This window comes from Manis javanica, chromosome X (assembly GCF_040802235.1).
Source record: "Manis javanica isolate MJ-LG chromosome X, MJ_LKY, whole genome shotgun sequence".
Taxonomy (NCBI): Eukaryota; Metazoa; Chordata; class Mammalia; order Pholidota; family Manidae; genus Manis; species Manis javanica.
The window spans coordinates 58,899,915-58,919,695 of record NC_133174.1 but is presented as its reverse complement, the minus strand read 5'-3'; the positions used below and the strand labels follow the sequence as shown (position 1 = coordinate 58,919,695).

Here is a 19,781-nt window from a genome sequence, read left to right as displayed (position 1 = left end):
GTTCTACATCCTATTTCTAGTCAATGGGTAATAACTATTTTGAAAAAAATTAAATTTACTTTTTCTGTACATAGCAATAATTATTCATTGTCTGCAATACTCTCCTCATATATCTTTCCCACCTCTAATGTTTTTATAAAATTATTCATGGTTTTGGTTCTAGACATATTATAATCTGTGACTACATTATGCCTCTTTATTTCAGGAATCCTTTCATAACAATTGCACAAAAGTCATAGCCACTTTATCAGAAGTTATTTACTTCTAATATTACTTACATTTTGACTATTTACATGGTTAAAAAATTTCAAAAAGTTTTAAGAGGACATGTAATTTTAAAATCTCCTTCTCACTGTTATCTCCAAGCTGTACAGGTTGTCCATCTAGGAAACAACTAAAGGAATCAGTTTCTTGTGTATCTTATCAGAGATAATCTATGCATATAGAAATATTGATAGTCTTTTTTTTTCTTACCCAAATGATAGCAGACCATCCACATGCTCTAAATCTTGCTTTTGGAGGTCATTCTAAGCTATGTATTTCAAAACAATGTACTGTGGATATATTAAAACAGACAAAGGAGAGAGACTAGTATAATGAACCCTCATGCATCCATCACCCAGTTCAATAATAATTAACACCTTTTTATTACTATTTTATCTATCTTTCTCTATTATTACTGTTATTATTATTATTAAGATTATTACTATTAAGATTTTGGTGAAGTATTTTAAAGCATACCCTAAGCATCATATCATTTCACTTTAAATAATTTGGCTCATATCTTTAAAAGGTAAAAATGTAAAAAAACAACCATAATACCATCATTACACTCAATAAAATGTATAATTTCTCAATATCATCTAATATCTAGTTTGTGTCAAGTTTTCCCTTAGTATCTTAAAAATATTTTACTTTGTGGTTGCCGACCTATAGATATTTTTATTGACAATTTTGGAAGCTCTCCTGCTCCTACTCCTTGTTTTCCTTAAGATGTTTTTTTCTAGTTGATATTGTTGGCTATTCCTTATAACTTTTAATGTTATACTAGGTGTTTTTTTGTTCTAAATACTTTTTTCTATTTTTTTCTCGCTGCTTTACTTACTGATAGATGCATCCTTGAGATCTAATGTTGAACTCTTCTTTTTCTCTAACTTCCCTCCTTTCTGTTAACTAATCCACATTATTATTTCAACTATCATCTTTGCTGATGACTTCAAAATATTCATCTCTTGCCCAGGCCTCTCAGTCAAAGTCCAGTTCTCTATTTCTAACTCCCTACAGGACACTTCTGCAAGAAAGCCCCATCAAAAAATCAAACTGAAAAATATCTACAATTAACTTATCATTTTCCCCCAAATAACTTCATTTCTTCACTTCTGATAATGCAACTTCATTATCAATGTTCCTAAGCCTACCATCCTAGTTTTTGTGAAACAGGAATTTTCTTTCCTCCCCCTTGTTCACGCAGTTAACACATTTTATTGTTTCTTCCTTTGTAGTGTCTCTAGTTTCTCTCCAGTCTCACTGTTATTACCTGAAACCTAACCACAGACCTTCATAGGTAACTTAGCTACCACTTAGCTTTATGCTGGAAGTGTTACCCAATGCAATGAAATGAGATCAGAGTAAGGGGTATAAATGTTGGCAAGGTAAAGAGAAAAATGGCATTATTTCTAATTGATATGGAAATCCAAGAGAATCAACTTACAAGTTATTAAGTAAAAAAGTGTTTACATGCAAGATGGCTACTTATAAAATATAATACCAAAATGAATAATTTTCCTAAATATAAGCAATATCTATATAGAAAGTGTTATAAAAAGAAATTCCAGCCTAAAGCAATCTACACATTCACAGCAATCCCTATCAAACTACCTGTAGCATTCTTCAATGAACTAGAGAAAATAGTTCTAAAATTCATATGGAACCAAAAAAGACCCTGAATAGCCAAAGCAATCCTGAGAAGGAAGAATAAAGCAGGGGGAATTACGCTCCCTGACTTCAAGCTCTACTACAAAGCCACAGTAATCAAGACAATTTGGTACTGGCACAAGAACAGACCCAAAGACCAGTGGAACAGACTAGAGAGTACAGATATAAACCCAAGCATATATGGTCAATTAATATATTATAAAGGAGCCATGGATATACAATGGGGAAATGACAGCCTCTTCAACAGCTGGTGTTGGCAAAACTGGACAGCTACATGTAAGAGAATGAAACTGCATCATTGTCTAACCCTGTACACAAAAGTAAATTGAAAATGGATTAAAAACCTGAATGTAAGTCATGAAACCATAAAACTCTTAGAAAAAACAGGCAAAAAATCTCTTGGACATAAACATGAGCAACTTCTTCATGAACATATCTCCCTGGAAAAGGGAAACAAAAGCAAAAATGAACAAGTGGGACTATATCAAACTAAAAAGCTTCTGTACAGCAAAGGATACTATCAGTAGAACAAAAAGACATCCTACAGTATGGGAGAATATATTCATAAATAAGAGATCCCATAAAGGGTTGACATCCAAAATATATAAAGAGTTCACACACCTCAACAAACAAAAAGCAAATAATCCAATAAAAAATGGGCACAGGATCTGAACAGACACTTCTCCAAAGAAGAAATTCAGATGGCCAACAGACACATGGAAAGATTTTCCACATCACTAATCATCAGGGAAATGACAATTAAAACCACAATGACATATCACCTCACACCAGTTAGGATGGCCAACACAGAAAAGACTAGGAACAACAAATGCTGGCTAGGATGTGGAGAAAGGGAACCCTCCTACACTGCTGGTGGGAATGTAAACTAGTTCAACCATTGTGGAAAGCAGTATGGAGTTTCCTCAAAAAACTAAAAATAGAAGTACCATTTGTCCCAGGAATTCCACTCCTAGGAATTTACCCAAAGAATGCAGGATCCTAGTTTCAAAAAGACATATGCACCCTATGTTTATCACAGCACTATTTACAATAGCCAATAAATGGAAGCAACCTAAGTGTCCATCAGTAGATGAATGGATAAAGAAGATGTGGTACGTATACAGAATGGAATACTATTCAACCATAAGAAGAAAACAAATCCTACCATTTCCAACAACATGGATGGAGCTAGAGGGTATTACGCTCAGTGAAATAAGCCAGGTGGAGAAAGACAAGTACCAAATGATTTCACTCATCTGTGGAGTATAAGAACAAAGCAAAAACTGAAGGAACCAAACAGCAGCAGACTCACAGAACCCAAGAATGTACTAACAGTTACCAAATGGAAAGGGACTGGGGAGGATGGGTGGGAAGGGAGGGTTAAGGGGGAAAATGGGGCATTATGATTAGCACACATAATGTAGGGGGTTGGGGGACGTTGGGAAGGCAGTATATAAAGAGAAGACAAGTAATGATTCTATAGCATCTTACTACGCTGATGGACAGTGACTGTATTGGGGTATGTTGGGGGGACTTGATAATAGGGCGAGCCTAGTAACCATAATATTGGTCAAGTAATTGTACATTACTGATATGAAAATTTTAAAAAAGAAATTCCATTCACAATACTTAACAGCTATAAATTATATAAGATTATAGGAATTTCTTTTTTTTACTAAAGTGACATTAACATACAATCTCATGTTCTTTTCAAATGAACATCTGTCGTGACAATTGGTTTCAGCCCCAGGCAAGTTCACTATGGATTCAAAGTGACCAAAGAAATTGATGGCAAAATGTTCTTTGGGGTGAAAGGGTTTATTACCCGGCTTGTTCTCCCAGTGATAGGTTGAGCATTAGCATCTCTGCCTCCCACCAGGGCACTGGGCTGAGCTCTCTTTATACCACAATAGTAGCTTATTGCCTAAAGGTGTGGAAGTGGTAGCCTAGCAACAGGCCAGTTACATCATCAAGTGGTTTAAGTTCAGTGAGGATCCTGGCCATAGGAACCCCAACTTCCCCACACTCCACCCCTCCAGGATTCTCGCGTTACAATCTACAATCTGTCAGTCTTCCACAATGATTCCTGGGCAAGAAAACTGGAGCACTGTAACCAGATTTCACAATAGCAACAGAGGATAACAACTTAGAGATAATAACAAAAGTTAAGATAGAACAAGATTCTGATACACGTAACAGAAATTATACTAATCCTCAAGCCAGGTTCCTAATAACAAAAAATAATAATCCTCAAGCCAGAGAACGTTCCTAATCCACAAAGACTTTAGGGGCTATAAGACACATGTTTTAATGCTACCAGCATAGGCAAATCATGTCCATCAGGTAAGATGCATGCAAGAGAGTGGTCCTGTGATAGGACTGTAGCAGGAAGGGGGTCCCTTCCAGGTCTAGTATACCATACTTTTACTCCATTCCCCAGGGGGGTTACTGAAGGGTCTATATATAGTGCTACTAGAGGTGCATGCACTGGCCATGATAAAACAAAACTCCCTGGTAAGATGCTCCTACTTTCTGGCCGTTCAAGATATAGTACTGTGACCTTTGGCAGCCACACTCCGTGGTTATTCCAGGAATACACAGGAGGCCAGCTTCCAGGCCTTGTCCCCAGGGTGCAAGGAGAGCCAGCCATCATTGGTCCATGTGTCAAAATGTCCAAGGCCACATCCACTCAATGGAGTCTCCGGGGTTCAGTGCAGTTGATGTTGGCAGCAAGATGTTATTCTGGTGGAAAATGCCGTAGCATGGTCCATAACCGGACTGACCATTCCTGCAGCCTATTGGTATCTGACTTCAGTCCAGATTTTAACAAGCCATTGTGCCTCTCTATCATGCCTGCTGCGGTAGGATTGTATGGCACATGAAAGTTCCATTTGATTCCCAGCTGTCACATCCATTCTTGCAGTGTATGTAGAGTAAAACGGGAGCCCTGATCATGCTCAATTATCTGTGGTTGGCCATTGGCAGCAAAGAGACGCTCCAGGCCTCTTTTGGTCATCTGCTGGTCTGCACAATGGGTAGGAAAAGTATCCAGGAGTCCAGTAGCTGTGTCCACATAAATCATAGCACACCGATATCCTTCTGACACAAGTAGAGGCACAATATAATCTGCACCTGATGAGGGGTATAGGCCCCTTAGCTATTGTCCCATGTTGCTGTGGAACTCGGTGTAAGACCCTTTTGGAGCACATGACACACTCCTGCTGGGCTCTACCAACTTCTTCAAAGGTCAAAGGCAAGCTCCACTGACCGGCTACAGCCCATACTGTCTTTTGCCCCACATGCAACAAAATCTGATATAAACATTGGGCTACATCAGAGGCAGGCTTTCCTTCTAACCAACATATCAGGGCCAATTTATCTGCTTCATCATTTCCTGGGGATGCCAGGGGCAAATGACCTGTCACATGGTATACTGTAATTCTTTTAGTCTGACCAGAGGCTCAAAAGTCCTGTAACAATTCTTACCCCCAAAGGGATCGGTGACCAACCAACCAGTTGGCATACCAGGTTGGTAGCCACAGGGTGAAGACCTGATAGACAGCCCAGGTGTCAGTGCAGACAATTATAGGGGAGGGCTCCTGGATAATCATAAGCCACACAGCCCACAACTCTGCCCATTGGCTGCTCTTCCCCTCACCATCTTCCATCCATATTGTCTGTCTTAGGATGGATAGGTATATCCCTCCATTTTGGGGGATGCCAATGGCTGGACGTATCTGTGTACCACGTATCTTCAGGTATAGGGGCTCTTTCCTCCCGATAGGGACTCTCTGCTACTACTGGTTCAAGAGCAAGTTCTTCCTGCTTTTCACTAGTATATGTCACCAGCCCCAATAAGCATGGGAGTTCTTCACTCAAGGGGCTACTAGAGAGGGCACTATGCTGCTGTAGGTAAGTACCCCACTTGGCTAGTGTGGGTGTTTGTGCCACATCACTCCTTGGCTTTTGGGTCCAGTTTCGTACAAACCCCAAGATGGGATAGGTCGTTATTACCTTTATTGGGGTCATTCCAGTGATGCGTTCTGTAGCCAGCAAGGCGTGATACATGGCAGCCAGTTGTTTTTCTATCAAAGTGTATCATACCTCTGCCCCTTTCCAGAGTTGTGACCAGAATCCAATAAGTTGACGAGTTCGCTCAAGTCACTGCCAGAGACCCCAGCCATAACCGTCTTCAGTCACATGAACATCCAGCTCACAGGGCCTTGATGGGTCTATCACACTCAAGGCCTGCACGGCCTTGACTACCTGTTTAGCTGTTATAAAGGTAGATGCACATGTCTCATCCCAATCCCACCTGACGCCCTTTTGTACCAACTGGTATAAGGGCTTCAGAAATTGTGTCAAGTGCGGTATAAACACTCTCCAACAGCCTAGAAGACCCAGAAACTCCTGTAGCAATGCTACTGTTCTGGGATAGGAAAGGCCTGGACGTTACCTATAACTGCTTCTGGTATAACTTTGGTCTTACCCAACCAGACGACCCTCAAGAATTTGACAGACAAACCAGGTCCCTGAACGTTGGTACTCTTCACAGCCCATCCTTTCTCCTGTAAATGTTGCAGCAGTCTAGGTGCTGCACCTTCTAGATCTGAAAGAGAATCGGACATGAGCATGACATCATCAATATAATGGTACAGCTGCACCGTTGGCAGTTTCTCCCATGTAGCCACGTCCTGGATTACAAGTCCATGACAGATGGTGGGACTGTGGAGGTATCCCTGTGGGAGGATGGTGAAAATCCACTGCTGTCCTTCCCAAGTGAAGGCAAACTGTTCCTGACTTTCCTGCTCAATGTCAATGGAAAAGAAGGCATTAGCAAGATTTACCACATAATGGTATGTCCCTAGTTCATGGCTGAAGGTATCCATCAAGCCTGCAATAGAGGGGACAGCAGCATGCATAGGGCATATGACTTTGTTCAGCTCTCTCTAATCCACAGTCATATGCCAGGAGCCATCTGACTTTTTTACAGGCCACACTGGGAAATTGAAAGGACTATAGGTGGGCTTTATAATATCCATCTTTTCCAGCTCCTGGAGAGTTTCTGCAATCTCTTTATGCCCTCCAGGCAGTTTATATTGTTTGGTATCAGTCACCCACTGAGGCACAGGCAAAGCTATGGGCGGGTGCCTAGCATGTCCCCTCAGAACTGCCTTCACCACACATACTCAGTCTGAACTCACCTGCAGTGGTCTGCAACCATAGATCCTGCTGGATATCAATCCCCAAAATATACTCAGGGATGAGATATATACACAGTATAGTCTTTTGGGGGTAGATGCCCTATTCCCAAATGGATTTGGGCTTTTTTTTTACTCTGATAGCCTTCCCCCCGCTTCCATCTATGATAGTGGGAGTCCCAGGGAACCTCTCAGTATTACCATGAATCAGTGAACATTCAGCCCCTTTGTCCACCAGAGCCAGGACACGTTGTACATTCACTGGGGACCAATGGATAGGTATTTCAACATGTGGCCTCCGGTCACCCCTGGTCCCTCAGGGCAGATACCTTGACCTTTCCCTCAGTCAAACCGTGTTCCCCAATCACCTTCCTGTGTGGGCTCAAGTGAGGTTGGCTCGCTCTCCAGCAGGAAGTCTTGCAAACACACAGGCCAGACTCGTGGCTCTGTCTCTGACCTCTGCCTCTTTGGTCTTAATGGCTGGAACTGCTGCTCTGGTTTCAGCTGTTGCCACAGCTCTAGTAAGATCCTATATGACTTCCCAACTAATTTCCTTCCATCTGCTCCTGCCTGTATTAAACCAACCCACATCTGGGTCCTCATAACCTTCATAGGGCCCTATAAATTCTTCTTGTGAGTAACAGGTCTTATTTCTTTCTGGATTCTCATTGCTTCTACCTCTCCTAAGTCTGCTACTGTGAATGTCACCTCACTTATGGAATGCCCTAAGTGAAGGGAAAGAATGGCCACTAGAGACCCAAAAAGGGGTGTGGGAGCCATTTGAAGCACAATATTTCTCATCCCAGGAGTGAAAATATTTTCATCTGGGCCATAATTCTCTGGACTGTGGATGGCATTTCTTATGTCTAGCTCTCATAACACCTGTTGGAGCTCAGCATACATCTGCCATCTAACAGGAGAGGATGGTAGATCACCTGGATAGGGCCACATGCAGCATGAAGTGCAGCCATAAGCCAGTCGAGGAGGGAGTGACTCCCTGGGGTCTGATGCGCATTTTGTAATCACTGCCTCAATGCAGGTTGCACTGTCAGGGAAGCCAGCTTTCCCATCTCTGATCCTGACAGAACAATTCCATCTACCTCTGAGTCCCACAGACGCAGGAGCCAAGCTGATATTGACTCCGAGGGCTTCTGCCTAAACCAGGAGCCCAAATCCACCAGCTCAGCCTAAGTATATGGGTGGACCGTAGAGTGCTCCACGACCTTGGGAGGGGGCTGCTCCTCTCCTTGGGGAACTTTCAGCTGCTGGGTCTTTATTTTCTTTACAACCACTGGGAGTGCTTTCAATAGAGGAGGAGCCAGTGCCTCCGGCACCACCCCTTCATCTTTCTCCACCTCCTCCATTTCTGGGGCTGATGGCATCTTTCTCTCCACTCCCCTGTGTACCTCTTCTGCTACAACTTTTTCCTTTTCTACGGTGCCTCACAGCAATGCCAGCTCAGTCTTCAGAAGCTCTCTTACCTTCACCTCCATGCTTCGTGGCTGGCGTTCTCTTGCCACCTCCGCCTGTGATTTCCTCAGGACTTTGTCTTTTTCCTTGTTGGCCTTTTCCTCCTTCAGAGCACCTGGCAGTGCTGTCTTCTCATTCTTTAAGGAATTGTTTACCTCTCAAATGGCTCCTTGCTGCCGGTGTTCTTGTGCTGCTTCGTCTCGCATCAATGCAATTTCCTTCTTCAGGGAATCCACAGAAGTTTGCAGCTCGCGTTCTCGGGCCGTCATTTCTTGGGTCTTTTTCAGAAGTATATCCTCTTCTGTAGACTTTTTTAATACTGTGAGAAGCCAACTCACAGTCCCCACTGCCCTCCGGGCACTCTGCTTCTCAAAGGATCTGCTCTATCTATCAAGAGCACCCCTACTGCCTCAGGTGTCACCTACACTTGCCTCCAGTCCTGGGGTGTGGGCGCAGTCCTCTAGGAGGCAAGCCACCTAAGACCACATACCCAGTGGGAGACAATCCAGTCTCCCCACTCACAGGGGCAGCCCACTACCCTTCCCAAAAAGTCAGCCTTTTTTCCTTGGTCAACAATGAACCCTGCCAACTTTCACCAATTCTCTTGTCAATCGGTTTCAGCCCCAGGCAAGTTCACTATGGATTCGATGTGACCAAAGAAATTGACAGCAAACCGCTCTTTGGGGTGAATGGGTTTATTACCCAGCTTGTTCTCCTGACGGTAGGTCGAGCACTAGCGTCTCTGCCTCTGCCCAGAGTACTGGACCGAGCTCTCTATATAGCACAATAATAGGTTATTGCCTAAAGGTGTGGAAGTGGTAGCCTAGCAACAGGCCAGTTACATCATCACATAGTTTATGTTTAGTGAGGATCCTGGCCATAGGAACCCCAATTTCCCCACATCATCATAGTGTTTCAACAGTCGCTGAGATCAACTTGTATTGTGATTATGAATTATTGTGCCCTTTTATCCCCCTCCCTGCCTGTGCCAGTCCCAACCCCTCCCCACTTGTAACCAGTAGTCACTTCTCACTAAGGGTTTACTGTTCTTTTTTGTTCTTTGTTTTGCTTTGTTCTTATGTTCCACAAATAAGTGAAATTATATGGTATTTGTCTTTCTCTGCCTGGCCTATTTCACTGAGTGTAATACCCCCTGGAACCATCCATGTTTTCTTTGTGTTGTCTGACTGCCATAGTAGGACCTCCAGTACTATGTTTAATAAAAGTGGTGAGAGTCAGCATCCTTGTGTTGTTCCTGATCTTAGAGTAAAAGCTTTCATTTTTTCACTATTAAGTATGATGTTGGCTGTAGGTTTGTGTATATGGCCTTTATTATGTTGAGGTATGTATCCTCTGTACCCATTTTGTTGAGAGTTTTTATCATGAATGGATATTGACTTTTGTCAGGTGCTTTTTCAGCACCTATTGAGATGATCATGTGGTTTTTATCTGTCTTTTTGTTATGTAGTTGTGCAGAAAGTGAAGATTCCTATGGCCAGGATCTTCACCTGAACCTAAACCACTTGATGATGTAACTGGCCTGCTGCTAGGATTCTGCTTCCACACCGGTAGGCAATAAGCTATTATTGACTGAGTCACTATAAAAAGAGCTCTTCCCAGTGCTCTGGGTGGAGGCAGAGACAAAGGAGGACTACATACCTGCAGATTGTTGGATGCAGATGTAATTCTAGTGCTTGACCTATCACCGGGAGAACAAGCCTGGTAATAAATGCTTTCACCCCAAGAACGTTCCACTGTTATTCTTCGGTCTCACTGAATCCATAGTGTACTTGCCCAGGGCTGAAACCCATTGGCAAGATGCTTGAGGCAAGCCTGTGTTATGTACTTTCCTCTTAGAACTGCCTTTGCTGCATCCCACAGGTTTTGGGCTGTTGAGTTGTTTTCATTTATCTCTATGTGTTGCTTGATCTCTGTTTTAATTTGGTCATTGACCCACTAATTATTTAGAAGTAAGTTGTTTAGCCTCCATGTGTTTGTAGGCAGTTTTGCTTTCTTTGTGTAACATTTCTAGTTTCATACCATTGTTGTCTGAGAAGCTGTTTGATACAATTTCAATCTTTTTAAATTTATTGAGGCTCTTTTTATGGCCTAGTACCTGATCTATACTGGAAAACATTCCATGTAAACTTGCGACTATCTATCCTTCCTGCTTTTGGCTGGAATGTTCTGTAGATATCTGTTAAGTCCATTTGATCTAATATATTGCCCAGGGCCTTTGTTTCCTTACTTATTTTCTGTCTGGTTGATCTATTGATGTGAGTGGTGTATTAAAACCTCCTAAGATGAATGTGTTGCAGCCTATTTTCCCCTTTAATTCTGTTAGCATTTGTTTTACATACTTTGGTGCTCCTATGTTGGGTGCATATTTATAATGGTTATATTCTCTTGTTGGACTGACCCGTTTATCATTACATTATGTCCTTCTTTGTGTTGTTACTTTGTTTTGAAATCTATTTTGTCTGGTACAAGTATTGCTACTCTTGCTTTTTTCTCCCTATCGTTTGCATCTTTTTCCATCCCTTCACTTTTAGTCTGTGTATGTCTTTGGATCTGAACTGAGTCTCTTGTAGGAGGCATATAGATGGATCTTGTTTTTTTATCCATTCTGCCACTCCGTCTTTTGATGAGTACAGTCTATTTACATTTAAGGTGATTATTGATAGATATGTACTTATTGCCACTTTATTGTTTTCTGGATATGTTTTATAGCTTCTCTCTGTCCCTTTCTTCTTCTTTTATACTCGATTGTTTTCTTTAGTGTTGTGAATAGATTTCTTAAAAAAAATTTTTTTGTGTGTATCTATAGTAGGCTTTAGTTTTGTGGTTATCAGTAGCTTCCTTACTATACAACACTCTATCTTCAAATGCTGAGTACTCTGTTTCAAATACAATCTAAAGATACTTTTTTCTTCTTCCTCCACTATACTTTTTGTATTGAATGTTATAATCTGTACTTTTTGTGTATCCCTTGACTGATTTTGCGTATGGTTGATTTTGGTTTTGTTTTAATTTTGTATTTGCTTGGTAAATTTCTTGGTCTAATACCTTTACTTTGGGTTTATTTTCACTGGTGAAAGCTATTTAGCCTTAGGGACATTTCCATCTACAGCAGCTCTAACATATCTTCTATGGCTGGCTTAGTGGTGGTGAATTCCTTCAACTTTTGTTTATTTGGAAATTTTTTCATACCTGCTTCAAATTTAAATGATAATCTTGCTCGGTAGAGTATTCTTGGTTGGAGGTTCTTCTGTTTCAGTATATTAAATATGTCATGCCACTCCCTTCTGGCCTGTAGATTTTCTTCTGAGAAGTCTACTGATAGCCTGGTGGGATTTCCTTTATAAGTAATCTTTTTTCTCTTTCTGGCTGCTTTCAATACCTTATCCTTATCCTTGATCTTTGTTGGATAGCTATGATTTTCAAAAAATGGAAAATAACAAGTATTGGTGAGGGTCTGAATAAATTGGAACCCAAGTAAATTAACTTATGACAAAGGATCCAAGAATATACAATAGGGAAAGGACAGTCTCTTTGATAAATGGTGTTTTGAAAATTGGACAGCCATGTGCAAAAGAATGAAAGTGGACTACCATCTTAAACTGTACATAAAAATGAACTCAAAATGGATTAAAAACTTGAACATTAGACTTGAAACCATAAAAATCCTAGGAAAAACCATAGCAGTAAGGTCCTTGACTTAGGTCTTGGTTGTGATATTTTTAATCAGATGCGAAAAACAAAAGCAACAAAAGCTAAAATAGTGAGACAACAAACTAAAAAAAAAAAATTAAAAAAATATTTCTGCACAGCAAAGGAAACCATCACTATAATGAAAAGGCAACCTACTGAATGGGAGAAAATAATTGCAAATCATATATCTGATAAGGAGCTAATATACAAAATATATAAAGAATGCATACAACTCAATGGCAGAAGACCAACCTGATTAAAAAGTGGGCAGAAGATAGGAACAGACATTTTTCCAAAGAAGACATTCAAGTACATGAAAAGATGCTCTACATCGTTAATCATCAGGGAAATGCAAATCAAAACCACAATGACATGCCATCTTACCTGTTAGAATGGCTATTATCAAAAAGACAAGAAATAAGTGTTGGTGATGAGATGGAGTAAAGGGAACCTTTGTGTGCTGTTGGTGGGAATGTAAAATGGTACAGCCACAATGGAAAACAGTATGGAGGTTCCTCAGAAAATTAAAAACAGAACTATCATATGATCCAGTAATTCCACTACTGGGTATTTATCTGAAGAAAATTAAAACACTAATTCAAAAAGATAGCCACACTTCCATGTTCATTAGAACATTATTTACAATAGTCAAAGTATGGAAACAACCTAAGTGTCCATCATTGGATAAATAAAGAAATTGTACTATATATACATGATGGAATACTATTTAGCCATTAAAAAATAAAATCTTGGATGGACCATAAAGGCATTATGCTAAAATCAGAGAGACAAAGAAAGTCAGAGAGGGAGAAAGAAAAATACTATCTTATCTCTTCTATGTGGAATCTAAAAAATAGAACCAAGCTCAGACATACTGAGAACAGACTGGTAGTTACTAAAAGGGGGTTTGGGAGTGGGAAGAAGTACATGAACTGTTTTTTTTTTTTAGTTTAAAAATATTGAAAAAAACATTAAAAAAAAGAAATCAGAAACCTTGTGCATTGTTCATGGAAATACAAAATGGTTGCAGCTATTGTGGAAAACAGTTTGGTGCTTTCTCAGAAATTTAAACATAGAAATAACATATGATCCAACGAGTTCACTACTAGGTATACACCCAAAGAAATGGAAAGCAGGGACTCAAACAGATACTTGTACAACAATGTCCAGAGTAGAATGTTCACAAATAGCCAGAAGATAGAAATGACCCAACTGCCCATCAACAGATGGATAAATAAAACATGGTATATATATATGCAATGAAATATTATTCAGCCATAAAAAGGAATAAAATTCTGATACATGCTATGATAAAAAAGAACCTTGAAAACATGCTAAGCGAAATAAGCCAGACCCAAAAGTTCACATATTGTACAATTCCACTCAGATAAATATCTAGAATATGCAAAATCATAGAGACAGAAAGTAGCATAGAGGTTACCAGGGACTTGAGAAGGGACAATGAGTGTTTTCCTGCACCCTTGCCAAACGAATTATTGTTTCATGGGTACAGTTTTTCTTTGGGATGATGAAAATCTTCTGGAAATAAACAGTGGTGATGGGTTATACAACATTGTAAATGTACTTAATGATGCTTAACTGTATGCTTAAAAATGGTATGTTATATATATTTTGCTATAAAAAATACAAAACTAAAAATAGAGTCAAAAGCCAAAGCAGAAGCTTAGAAAACATATTTCTGCTCATATGACAAAGGCTTGATTCTGTTTAGTATACATAAAGCTTTTACAAAGCATCAAGAGAAAAGAAATAGAAAACTAGGCAAAGGAAACAAGCAGTACACACATGCACAGAAAAAAAATACACATGACTTTTAAGAACATTCAGAAGAAGCTTAACCTTACTCATGATAAAAAGACTGTGTGCTCTTAAAAACACAATGAAATGGAGGAGCCAAGATGGCAGGGTCAGTAGGGCAGCAGAAATCTCCTCCCAAAACCATATATATTTTTGAAAATACAACAAATACAACTAATCCTAAAAGAGAGAACAGAAGATACAGTACAACAGTCAGGCTACATCTATATCTGCAAGAACTCAGCACCTCACGAAGGGGATGAGATACAAGCCACAGCCCAGCGTGACCCAAGCACCCCCGCAACCCCAGCTCCCTGGCAGGAGGATAGGAGATGGAGGAGGGAGGGAGTGGAAGCCCAAGACTGCTAAATACCCAGCCCTAGTCATCCGCACCGAGAGTGAAGACACAGTGCATGGTGTGCTCGATATTAGGGAAAAGGAACAGTAAAACCTGTGAGCGGGTCCACACAGCCGGAGCCCTGGGGACAAAAGAAAAGTGAGTGCTTTTTGAAAGTCTTAAAGGGACAGGAGTCTCACAGCTGTATGGAAGCATCCCAGCACACTCAGCCCAACAGCTGGGAATCCTGGGGAACTCCAAGCGCCCTAATCCCCTGGGCAACAGTGCAGCTCTGAAGCTCCTCACAGCAACAAACAGCATCCCATCCATTCCCCCTCCGGTGAAACCCGCCAGAGCAGGGGAGTGGCCTGGGAATAGCCACACCCACAGCAACACCCCAGAGCCTCCTCCACAGCCACCCAGGCCAGACTCAGAGGCTCCGCCAGCGTGTGGCAGCCTGGCACACAGAGGAAGCCAGGACAGGGTGCGAAGGTCACCATTCTTGTAAGACAGAATACCCAGCATGCCTGCCACTACCCGCAGGGATCGGGGCTCCTCCAACAGCTGCCCCGCCCATGGTGGCTCAGGAAATAAAACTGGAAGCTGCTCCCTGTGTGCACATAACCAGTACAGGGAGTGGAGAAGTGCCAGGCACAGGAAGGGACATTGTTCCCCCAGGGCACACATGTGCCAACTGCCTATGACTACCTCAATCGTCATGAAAATGCAGAAGAATTAGATGCAGTCCAGAATTACCCAGACAATCCCCGAGTGGGAGTCTGGGGAGATAGATTTAACCAATCTTCCTGAAAAAGATGCAAAATACAGGTCATAACCATGCTGATGGACCTTCTGAAAAATATGCAAGAGCTATAAAGGATCAAGTTAGGAGGGAGAATACAGACATAAAACAATCTCTGGAATGACTTAAGAGCAGACTGGATAAGGGGAAAGAGGCCGTTAATGGAAGAGAAATCAGAGAACAGGAATACAGAGAAGCAGAGGCAGAGAGAGATAAAAGGATCTCCAGGAATGAGAGAATATTAAGAGAACTATGGGACCAAACCAAACAGAACAATATCTGCATTATAGGGGTACCAGAAGAAGGAGAGAGAGAGAAAGGGATAGAAAGTGTCTTTGAAGAAATAATTGCTGAAAATATCCACAAACTGGGGGAGGAAATAGTCGCTCAGACAATGGAAACACACAGAACTCCCAACAGAAGAGACCCAAATAGGATAACACCAAGACACATAATTAAAATGGCAAAGATCAAGGACAAGGACAGAGTATTAAAGGCAGCCAGAAAAAGAAAAAAGGTCACCTACAAAGGAAAACCCATCAGGCTATCATCAGACTTCTCAACAGAAACTGTACAGGCTATAAGAGAATGGCATTATATATTTAATAAAATGAAACAGAAGAGCCTAGAACCAAGAATACACTATACAGCACGATTATCATTTAAATATGAAGGAGGGATTAAACAATTCCCAGACAACTAAAAGTTGAGGGAATTTGCCTCCCATAAACCACCTCTACAGGATATTTTAAAGGGACTGCTCTAGATGGAATCACTCCTAAGGGTAAATAGATGTCACCAGAGAAAATAAAATCACACCAAAGAAAGCAGACCAACCAAATACTGACTAAAGTCAAAAAATAAAATCAATTACTCACAAAAACAGTAAAGGAAACACAAAAGAGAAGAGAATAAAACACCTAACATATAAAGAATGGAGGAGGAGGAATAAGAAGGGAGAGAAATTAAGAATCATCAGACTGTGTTTATAACAGCTTAATAAGAGAGTTAACATGGCTAGATAGTAAAGAAGCTACCCTTGAACCTTTGGTAACCACAAATCTAAAGCCTGCAATGGCAATAAGTACATATCTTTCAATAATCACCCTAAATGTAAATGGTCTAAATGTACCAATCAAAAGACACACAGTAATAGAAAGGACAAAAAAGCAAAAACTATCTATAAGCTGTTTAAAAGAGACTCACCTCAAACCCAAAGATACACACAGACTAAAAGTCAAAGGATGGGAAAAGATACTTCATGCAAACAATAGGGAGAAAAAAGTAGATGTTGCAGTACTAGTATCAGACAATATAGACTTCAAAACAAAGAAAGTAACAAGAGATAAAGAAGGATATTACATAACGATGAAAGGGTCAGTGCAACAAGATGATATAACCATTATAAATATGTAGGCACCCAATATTGGAATTCAGCAAAGTCGCAGGATACAAAATTAACACACAGAAATCTGTGGCTTTCCTATACACTAACAATGAACTAACAGAAAGAGAAATCAGTAAAACAATTCCATTCACAATACCATCAAAAAGAACAAAATACCTAGGAATAAACCTAACCAAGGAAGTGAAATACCTATACTCTGAAAACTATAAGACACTCTTAAGAGAGAGTAAAGAGGACACTAACAAATGGAAACTCATCCCATGCTCCCGGCTAGTAAGAATTGATATCATCAAAATGGCCTTCCTGCCCTAAGCAATACACAGATTTGATGTAATCCCTATCAAATTACCAACAGCATTCTTCAACGAACTGGAACAAATAGTTCAAAAATTCATGTGGAACCACCAAAGAAACCGAATAGCCAAAGCAATCCTGAGAAAGAAGAATAAAGTAGGGGGGAGATCTCGCTCCCCAATTTCAAGCTCTACTATAAAGCCACAGTAATCAAGACAATTTGGTACTGGTACAAGAACAGAGCCACAGACCAATGGAACATAATAGAGACTACAAACATTAAACCAAACACATATGGTCAATTAATATATGATAAAGGAGCCATGGACATACAATGGGGAAAAATGACAGTCTCTTCAAAACATGGTGCTGGTAAAACTGGACAGCTACATATAAGAGAATGAAACTGGATCACTGTCTAACCCCATACACAAAAGTAAATTTGAAATGGATCAAAGACCTGAATGTAAGTCATGAAATCATAAAACTCTTACAAAAAAACAGCAAAAATCTCTTACGACATAAACATGAGCGACTTCCTCATGAACATATCTCCCCAGGCAAGGGAAGCAAAAGGAAAAATGAACAAGTGGGACTATATCAAGCTGAAAAGCTTCTGTACAGCAAAGGACACTATCAATAGAACAAAAACGAATCCCACAGTAAGGGAGAATATATTCATAAATGACAGATCCGATAAAGGGTTGACATCCAAAGTATATAAAGAGCTCAGGCACCTTAACAAACAAAAGCAAATAATCTGATTTAAAAAATGGGTAGAGGAGTTAAAGAGACAGTTCTCTAAAGAAATTCAGATGGCCAACAGAGACATGAAAAGATGCTCCACATCACTAATCATCAGAGAAATGCAAATTAAAACCACAATGAGATATCACCTCACACCAGTAAGGATCGCCACCATCCAAAAGACAAACAACAACAAATGTTGGCGAGGTTGTGGAGAAAGGGGAACCCTCCTACACTGCTGGTGGGAATGTAAATTAGTTCAACCATTGTGGAAAGCAGTATGGAGGTTCCTCAGAATGCTCAAAATAGAAATAACATTTGACCCAGGAATTCCACTTCTAGGAATTTACCCTAAGAATGCAGCAGCCCAATTTAAAAAAAACAGATGCACCCCTGTTTATCACAGCACTGTTTACAATAGCCACGAAATGGAAGCAACCTAAGTGTCCATCAGTAGATGAATGGATAAAGAAGATTTGGTACATATACACAATGGAATATTATTCAGCCATAAGAAGAAAAGAAATCCTACCATTTGCAACAATATGGATGGAGCTAGAGGGTATTATGCTCAGTGAAATAAGCCAGGCAGAGAAAGAGAAGTACCAAATGATTTTACGCATGTGGAGTATAAGAACAAAGAAAAAACTGAAGGAACAAAACAGCAGCAGAATCACAGAACCCAAGAATGTACTAACAGGTACCAAAGGGAAAGGGACTGGGCAGGGTGGGTGGCAAGGGAGGGATAAGAGGGGGTAAGAAAGGGGACATTATGATTAGCATATATAATGTGGGTGGGGGTACTGGGAGGACTGTGCAACACAGAGAAGACAAGTAGTGATTCTACAGCATCTTACTATGTTGATGGACAGTGACTGCAGTGGGATTTGTGGGGGGGACTTGGTGATGGGGGAGTCTAGTAAACATAATGTTCCTCATGTAACTGTACATTAATGATACCAAAAAATTACGAGATATTACTCTTCCTATAAAAATGGGAATATCAGAAAGTTTGAAAATATATTGTTTTGGCATGGGTGTCAAGAAACACTCATATTTTGTTGTTGGATTGTAAATTTTGTAACTTTTGGAAGGCAACTTATCAAAAAAATTTTTTACATACATGTGCCTTTTTATTGGTAAATAACAGAAAACCCAACTCCAATAGGCTTAAACAATAAAGAGGATTTATTGGCTGATACAAGTGTAAATTCTAGAGGAAGAGAAGGTTTTACAATTGGCTTGATTTCATGGGCAGCAGTATCACCAAGCACCTAATTTCCTTCCATCTGTCAGTTCAGTCTTACAAATTGTGAGTTTCATCATAAATTTGACTCCCTTCTTGGTAGCAAAAGGGCTACAGCATTTGAAGGTTTCATTTCAGCCACACCACACTGTCCAAAAGAAGAGACAAGGCTTCCCTCAATAGCAAAGTATAACAACAAAACCTTCTTCCCCTAAATACTGCAACAGACATCCTCTAACCATTTCATTAACTTGAATTAGGTCACTGGCCCATTCCTGAAACATTCCCTTGACAGGATAATGGTATGCATTGATTGGCTATGGCCTGGGTTGCCTGAACCAGGCACTGAGGTATGGCAGTTGGGCGTACCCTAAATTGCATTACATGAGTGGTGCCCCCCATCCCCAGAACCTGGAAGTGAGATCAGTTTCAACCCTTCAAACTTTATGAATGCTAAACAATGGGGAAGATAAAAGGATATTGGACAGGGAACCACATCAGTCACTATATACTCTGATCCAGCAACCATACTTCTAGGAATTTATCCTACAAATATACTGGCACATGTACACAAATAAGTATGTGCAAAGAGACCATAATAACAGGATATTGGAAATAAATGCCTGAAACTGGGTAAATAAATTATGATATAGCTATAAAAAAGATTAAGGCAGCTGTAATGTATTGATATAACACAATCTCAAAGATACCTTAAGTGAAAAAAACGGTGAATAGCCTACTACTAAATGTGAAAAAAGGAAACTTCCATTTTCATCAACAAACCAGACCACATAGAGCTATCCAAACACATG

The 19,781-nt window shown here is 40.3% G+C and overlaps 1 protein-coding gene across 1 annotated transcript in view; it reads right to left on the bottom strand.

Annotated features, from left to right (window-relative positions):
* Window positions 1–240: 240 nt before the first annotated feature.
* The window catches only part of ITGB1BP2 (integrin subunit beta 1 binding protein 2), a 36,323-nt gene continuing 16,782 nt past the window's right edge, over window positions 241–19,781 (bottom strand). The window contains 1 exon segment of the mRNA XM_037002907.2: window positions 241–19,117. The gene's annotated coding sequence lies outside the window, so the exon portion shown is untranslated.